Source organism: Tupaia chinensis, unplaced genomic scaffold (genome assembly GCF_000334495.1).
Source record: "Tupaia chinensis unplaced genomic scaffold, TupChi_1.0 Scaffold140086_1, whole genome shotgun sequence".
Taxonomy (NCBI): Eukaryota; Metazoa; Chordata; class Mammalia; order Scandentia; family Tupaiidae; genus Tupaia; species Tupaia belangeri.
In genome coordinates this window covers 758730-766295 of record NW_006199965.1, presented here as the reverse complement: position 1 = coordinate 766295, position 7566 = coordinate 758730, and the positions used below count along the sequence as shown (strand labels likewise).

Here is a 7566-nt window from a genome sequence, read left to right as displayed (position 1 = left end):
CAGGACTCAGCCCTCTGTTCAGGGAAATGACTTGCACTGGGAAGGGGAAAAGGGTAGCGGACATCCCCCGTCTTATGTCCTTCTATTTGTCTGGCCCTTCTCCAAGAATCAAAATGGGAGCAGGTGGTAGGAGTTACAGGCTAGAACCTTAAAATGCCTGTCAAAAGCAGAGGTATTGAAACCCATCTTTGAAGGGAGCAGTCTCATGCCTGTGAGAAACTGGAAGTGATTGTGACATTTTGTGAGCTGTCTTTGTTGGTGATGGTCAGACCTGAGTCTGGGAGGTCTGGTGGAGCAAAGTGTGTCAGTTTGGTTGCTTCTGATCAACAGGATGAGAAGCATGGCCTTCGCTATTTCTTTATAGTGCTAGGGTGAGTGGGCGGTTCGTTCAGTTCCCACGCCCAGCTGGGGTAGAGACTGAGCCTGAAGAGCGCATGCCTGCCCAGGCTAGTTTGTAAGTAGCCACCCTTAGGACACTAGGCTGCATAGCTCCCTCCATCTTACTCCTGAGCCTGCTCTTCGTCCTTGGCTCATTACTAGACATTGACCCCATGTTCTGTTGCTTCCATAGGCAGAACCACATTTCACTGTGCCTCTTGGTGAAATGTCCCCACACAGGGTGTCTGGAGCCTTTTCCTAAGAGAACAGATGGTTGTGGGACCCAGAACACCATGAGGGCTCCCAGTGCCTCTTCAAGTCTGTGTTTTCCTCGCGGGTGGCACCCACCTACACGTTCCCAGAACAGCAACAAGACCCTGGCTTGCATTAGGACAAAAGCTTTCTTTTTAATTTCATTTTGATAAGCCCTACAAAGGCGCCTTAGTGAGATGCCAGCTCTGCCTCATGTTCACAGAATAGGCTGTTCTCTGGGGCGGTCGGCCGGCTTTGTTCCCGTGGGCCTTTGCCTTCAGCCTCCCAGGAAGAACCTGTTTGAGACCTGTGGGGGCGTGGGAGGAGAGGGTAGGCGCTGCAAGATCTCATCAGTAGTAGTTAAGGCTTTTAAGTCACTGGGAACAGATCCATCTTGAGGGAACACAATCATCAGGGGATGTTATCATATAGATTTGGGGGCGTCTCAAAGGCAGGAAGCCCACTGGACCCAAGAAAGAATTCTCACGATGCCTTTAGCTCTCATCTCTGTTTTTTTCTACCTGGCTGCCTAGTAGTCTCCTGTTACAGGGTTGTGTTTTTCTGCTTCTCCTGCTGATGGATGGTGAAAATCTCCTGCATACTCACCTCCCACCCTGCCTTGTGCCCAACTTCTCTGTCCCCTTTTGAGAATCTGGCTCAGATTGCTAGACTGTGTGGCTCTGGTGATTACATTTCCTGAGAGGAAGGATCTGTGCCTTAGATGCTGCCTTTATATCCATTGCAAGGAAGAGAAAACTGAGACTTGGTATGGTGAAGTCACTTGCCCAAGTCACACGCTCAGGAATGGATAGAACTCTGGCCAAGGACCATTAGGAAGGAATGACCCAGCTTTGACTTCGGTGAACACTTTTGATCTGTTAGGCTCTGGCAGGATATCCAGTATTGCTGATTTGGGGGCAGGTCCAAATGAAAAGCCGTGAAAGCAAGGTGGCCAGAATCCCCCCCTCAGCCACCAGAGGTAGCGTAGTACAGGCTTTTGCCACATGGATGTTTTAAGTGCCACTGGTGGCTGCCAGTAGTGGTCTTGAAATTACTCCCAAGGCTCCCTCCCTCTGTTACTGTCTGCGACCTCCAGCAGAACACTGTGAGCAAGGCCTCAAAGGTCTGCACTACAGCCTTGTGATGCAGGAAGGGAAAATGAAACTCCCAGCATCTGTTGAGCATCTCCCAGGAGCATGGTGGGCATGGAGGAGGAGGAGGAAAGGTAACACGCCAAAGAAATGCCTTGAGTCGCTTCGTCATTTTTCTGCTAAGCTTGTGCTGGCACACTGCTAGGTTTGTGTCCCTTTTACTCATCTCAGTGGGCCTTGTCCCTGCCATTGTACAAGCGGGTAACTTCAAATGGATTTCAAGGAATTCTTTTTTTATCCTCTCAAAAAAGTAGCTGGACTTCTTGTCCTTGAGATCAGGTTTAAGTCATCCGTAGCCTGCTGTCTTCTGTCTGAGTAAAACCAAGAGTCCTCTGCCTCATTTCCTCAGGAGGCCTACTTGGAGGGTGACTGAGGCCCCAAGGGCAGGTGTGGCCACTTTCCCAGCACCCCACCCCCCCAAGCCTCTTGCTTTTCATTAGCCTTCCCCCAGCCCCCACCCTCCTGTTTCATTTCATCCTCTCCGACACACTGGGGTGTTTCTTGGTTGATGACCTGATGTCTGGAGGAAGGCTGCCCCCAGCAGAGACAGCTCAGATGTGGGCCCCCTGATGTGTGCCGCCTCTAGGCAGACAGGCTGGAAGTGTTTGGGCAGAGCTGAACACTTGGCTGAACACTTTTTCCTTCCTGCAGCAGATGTTTTGCTGCTTTAAGTGAGGGCGATTGGAAAAGGCCTCTGACAAGATGACTTTTTAGCATTCACTCAGAGGAAGCTGAAGAATGAGCTAGGGGATGAGTATTTGGGCAGAGGGACGAGTGCACAGCCCTGAAGCTGGAGTATGCTTGGTACATTAGAGGACACAAGGAGACCACCGTGTTGGAGTGGATTGTGTGAGGAGGAACAGAGAGGGGATGAGGGCATGAGTAGCCTTGTAGGTTGTGGTGAGAATGTTGGTTTTATCTCCCAAGTTATTGGGAGTTGTTAGCTGACTTGGATTTTAAGAGACTTTCTGGCTACTTTGGAGACAGTAGACATTTTGGGGGACCAGGGCAGAAACAGGACCTTGGTTTTATCCTAAGAATAGAGTGTGTCAACCCAGGCAGTGGGTAGAAGTGGTGCCAAATGGACAGTGATCCCCAAAACGGTCTATTTGCCATGTAACAGGCTGTGAGAGTTTCAGCAAATTGTCCCGCAGTTCTCAGCTTCCACGTGCCCTCTGTGTAATGGGAGTAACAGCGCCTGTTGTGAAAAGTGGCTGGGAGCCAGAGCGAGAGTGTAGGGCAAGTTCATTCCAGGAGGGACAGCGAAAGTGATGGTATTACACATAATGTCTTTCTGGCTCCCTGTGTTCCAGGCACTGGGTGATGGGTTCTCCCTTGCCCTTTGTGATGTCTAGAATGGCAAACAGGCAGAACCTGGGTTTTAGCCTTGAAGTTCCCTAGAATGGCTTAAATGCCGTGCAGTTTGGGATTGGTAGAGTAGAATGTGGCTGAGACCTTGTGCTCCCTGTTTTATTCTCTGAGAAGTAGGAGAGATGGAGCTGAGTGACGATTCATTTCAAAACAGGTCTCCATGTGGCCTACAAAATGTGTTGGCTAAGAAAGCTGTGGCTGGGAACCAGCAGTTAGCGTAATGGCTATGTCACTGGACTCCCATGTAGTCGACTGCAGTTCAAGTCCCGGACCCGGTGGATTAAAATTCACACCGGGTGCATGTGCATGCGTGCCCAAGGTCCCGAGAGGAAAATGGAGAAGGGATTGCGGCATGGTCATCCCCCCGGGGGGGTGATTTCTCGTTTTCTGTCTCTCTGTCTCTCTCTGTCTGGCGAGCACATGTGCCCTATAGCAAAAACCTCTCCAAAAAATAAAAGAAAGAAAGCTGTGGCTGTTCTCTTGGATTTGGGGACCAGGGGAGGTTTTCAGTGGTGATTGTGTTTTGGTGGGTGCAAGATGGGCAGAGGTGAAGCCAGACCAGCTAGGCTGTGTGGGCTAGTTAAGGTATCAGTCCTTTTTTGCTTCAAGTTTCCTTGACATAGTGGTATGTTAATATTTTGAAAATAGGCCCTGCTATGGAAATATTGCTTCTTTTCTCTGGGATTGTGATCACCAGAATACAGACTCACACAGGTGCCATGCCTTTTTTCTTCCATAGGTAAGAGTAGAGAGCTCCCTTGTCTTAAATGAGCCAAAGGCCCCATAGCATTCTTAGGTGTACAGAGGGACTTCAAAAGCTGGTAAAAGATGGGAACCAGCAGTTAGCGTAATGGCTATGTCACTGGACTCCCATGTAGTCGACCATGGTTTGCGTCCCGGACCCAGTGGCTTAAAACTCACACCGGGCATGTGTGCGTGCATGCCCAAGATCCCGAGAGGAGAATGGAGGAGAAGGGATTGCAGCGTGACCATCCCCCCTGGGGGGTGATTTCTCACTTTCTGTCTCTGTGTCTTTCTCTGTCTGTCTGGCAAGCGCACGTGCCCTATAGTGAAAACTTCTCAAAAAAAAAAAAAAACGGGTAGAAGAATGGATTAAAATGTGAGTTTATTTTGGGGCCAGCAGGTGGCATAGTGGTTAAGACACTGGTCTCCCACATGGCGATCATGGTTAGAGTCCTGTACCCACTGGCTTGAAACTCACACTGGGCGTGTATGCATGCATGCCCAAAATCCCAATAGGAGAATGGAGAAGAAGGGATTACAGTGTGCCTGTACCCCCGGGGGTGATTTCTCACTTTCTCTCACTCTTTGTTTCCTGTGAGTGCCCTATAGCAAAACACTCTCTAAATATATACTGCACACACATACACACACACACACACACCTATATATATAGTATAGTATAAATACTATATGTAAATATATAGTATATATTTGCAAATAAATCTGTATATGTAAATATATATTTATAAATAAACCTACACACACACACACACACACACACACACACACACGTACGTTTATTTTGGTGCAGAAAAGAAAATTTGAAGTCCATTCATAGTTTTTTTTTTGTATTAGCCTCTTTCTAAGAACTTTTTGATAATTCTTTATTCATGCAACTCTTCATTGAAAAGTGCTCAGACAAAGAGAAAAATCAAAATAGATCAATAGATAGCCATGTGCCACCATGGTTGATATGTTGTCATATATATGCCACGTCTAACTCCTTACAGAATATATGTATGTGTGTGTGTGTGTGTGTGTGTGTGTGTGTGTAGTCTGGGTTGTTTCGCTTTGCTTTGTTTACTATAGAGGTGTGTGTGCTCGAGAGAGAGGAGAAAGAGAGAAATTACTCCACAAGCAAGATGACCACACCACAGTCCCTTCTTTTCCATTCTTTTCTTGGGATTTTGGACATGTACACACATGTGCCTGATGTAATTTTTGAGCCACCACATCTAGGCCTCAAAACCTGCAGTTGGCCACGTGGGATTTAGCTGCCTTAACCTTAGCCCATGTCTGGGTTTCTTTTTTTGCTGGTCCTTTTTTTTTTTTTTTTTTTTTTTTTTTTTAATATTTTACCATAAGACACAGATACTCACCAGAGGGAGAAAAACAGACAGACAATGAGAAGGAAAGTGAGAAATCACCCCCTGGAGGAGAATGACTATGCTGCAATCCCTTGTCCATTTTCCTTCTAGAATTTTTGGTGCACATGCCCACACACCCAATGTGAGTTTCAAGCCACTGTATCTAGACTTGAACTTCAGTTAACCACATGGAAGTCCAGCACCTTAATACACTATGCACCTGCTGGCCACATTTGCTGAGCTATCTTAAGGTGCAAACATCATGGCACTTTACCTGTAAATACTTGAGCATACCCTAAGAATGAGGTTATTCTCCTTATCCTTTATTTGTCATATCTAAGAAAATTTCAAATGGTTCAATAATATCCAAAATCAAATTCTTTTTGAAACTACCCTAGTTGTCTCCAAAGTGGTTTTCTTTTTTTTCTTACTCTTTTTAAACCGCAGTTGAATTGCGGTTTGCTCATTGCAATTGGATGTTACGTTGGTAGGCATATCAGTAGGCTCAATCTCAAAGTGTCTGCACACTGTTTTTCTCCTTATAACCCTGAGTTTTCAAAAAGAGCAAGCTGGTTATCTTTTAGAATACCACACATCTGCTCATTGTTTTCTGATAGTACTTAGCTTGTTCCCTGCCTTGGTTTCCTATAAGCTGAATGTTCCATTTGAAGTATCTCAATAGATTGTGATTAAACTTTTTTTTTTTTTTTTTTTTGAGAGGTTTTTACTATAGGGCGCATGCACTCACCAGAGAGAGAGAGAGAAAGCGAGAAATCACCCCCCAGGGAGGGTGGCCACATCGCAGTCCTTTCTCCTCCATTCTCCTCTCGACATCTTGGGCACGCAAGCACACGTGCCCAGGATGCGTTTAAGCCACCAGGTCCAGGACTCGAACCACGGTTGACTACATGGGAGTCCAGCAATGTAACCATTATGCCATCTGCTGGTCCCAACACACACTATTTCTTAATCAATTCCCGGCTTATTGTGCTGGTTCTAGTATCAGCCATCTGTGTAGAGAACTCTCGTTCCTTACAGTGAGCCCCATAGCCTTTTATTTTTCTTTATAAACACCATTGTTGAATTAAATGACATAACACTAAACCTACACATTTGCCCATAGACTTTTCTTTTTTTACAGTATTTACTTATTTTTATTTGTTATTATTTTTTAACTTGACCAGAAAGAGAGAGAGAAAAGGAAAGTGATAAAGCAAGCCACCAGGTCCAGGACTCAAACCACAATTGGCCTTGTGGGAGTCTAGCACCTTAACCACCATGCCAGCTGCTGGCCCCGCCCATAGACTTTTCAACTTGAACATTTTTTGTCTTCAAAAAACCTGATTCTGGGAACCAGCAGTTAGCTATGTCACTGGACTCCCACGTAGTCAACCGCGGTTCGCATCTCGGACCCAGTGGCTTAAAACTCACGCCGGGCGCGTGTGCGTGTGTGCCCAAGATCCCGAGAGGAGAATGGAGGAGAAGGGATTGCGGCATGACCATCCCCCCTGGGGGGTGATTTCTCACTTTTTGTCTCTATGTCTCTGTCTGTCTGGCAAGCACACGTGCCCTGTAGCGAAAAACCTCTCAAAAATAAAAAACAAAACAAAACAAAACAAAACCTGATTCTTATTTAATGAGTTTATTATATCTGTAAACTGGGAATCATTTGTCTGCCATGGAATTTTCTCTAAAAAAATCTTCCTGTCACCTGCTATTTCCCATGGAAAAGGCCAGAGGTATTATGGATACCTTGGACATTGATCGTCCATTTCTCTTACGTACTCGCGATAGTGTTTGTTTATTTCATTTCTATTTTTTCTTCTCTCGTGTTTGTTTGTTCTAACCTACTGAAAAGCTTAGCCAAGTCCCTGTGTTCCCCCTTTGACTTTGACCAGGTATATTCTAGCAGTACAAAAAGTGGGAGAGGAAAAGGAGGGGGCAGGAGAAATAATCAGCTCCTGGTCACTTCTGTCTCTTCTTTCATTACATTTACTTTTCCCCTCCCAGGAGCTCACACCAGCCTGACTTGCATTTAGTTCCATGAACACACCAAGCTCTCCCCCACATCAGGGTCTCTGTCTCTCTGCTTAGGTGTCACCACACTGCCCCCACTCCCCACCACATGGTAGCCTCTTTCCTAGTCTTTATAGTGAAGCTTAAATGACATACTCTACCAGGTTTCCCCTGACCTTGGCTAAAGTGGTTCTCTACACATGTGCACACCTATGCCTCTGACTTTCCAGTAAGGTATCCATCTCCGTCTGTTCTTAGCCCTCACTTCAGTCAGGCTAAGTAGATTA

General features: G+C 46.2%; 1 protein-coding gene across 1 annotated transcript in view; it reads left to right on the top strand.

Annotated features, from left to right (window-relative positions):
• Positions 1-7566, top strand: part of FKBP1A (FKBP prolyl isomerase 1A) — a 32463-nt gene that overhangs the window by 985 nt on the left and 23912 nt on the right. The window lies entirely within an intron of this gene.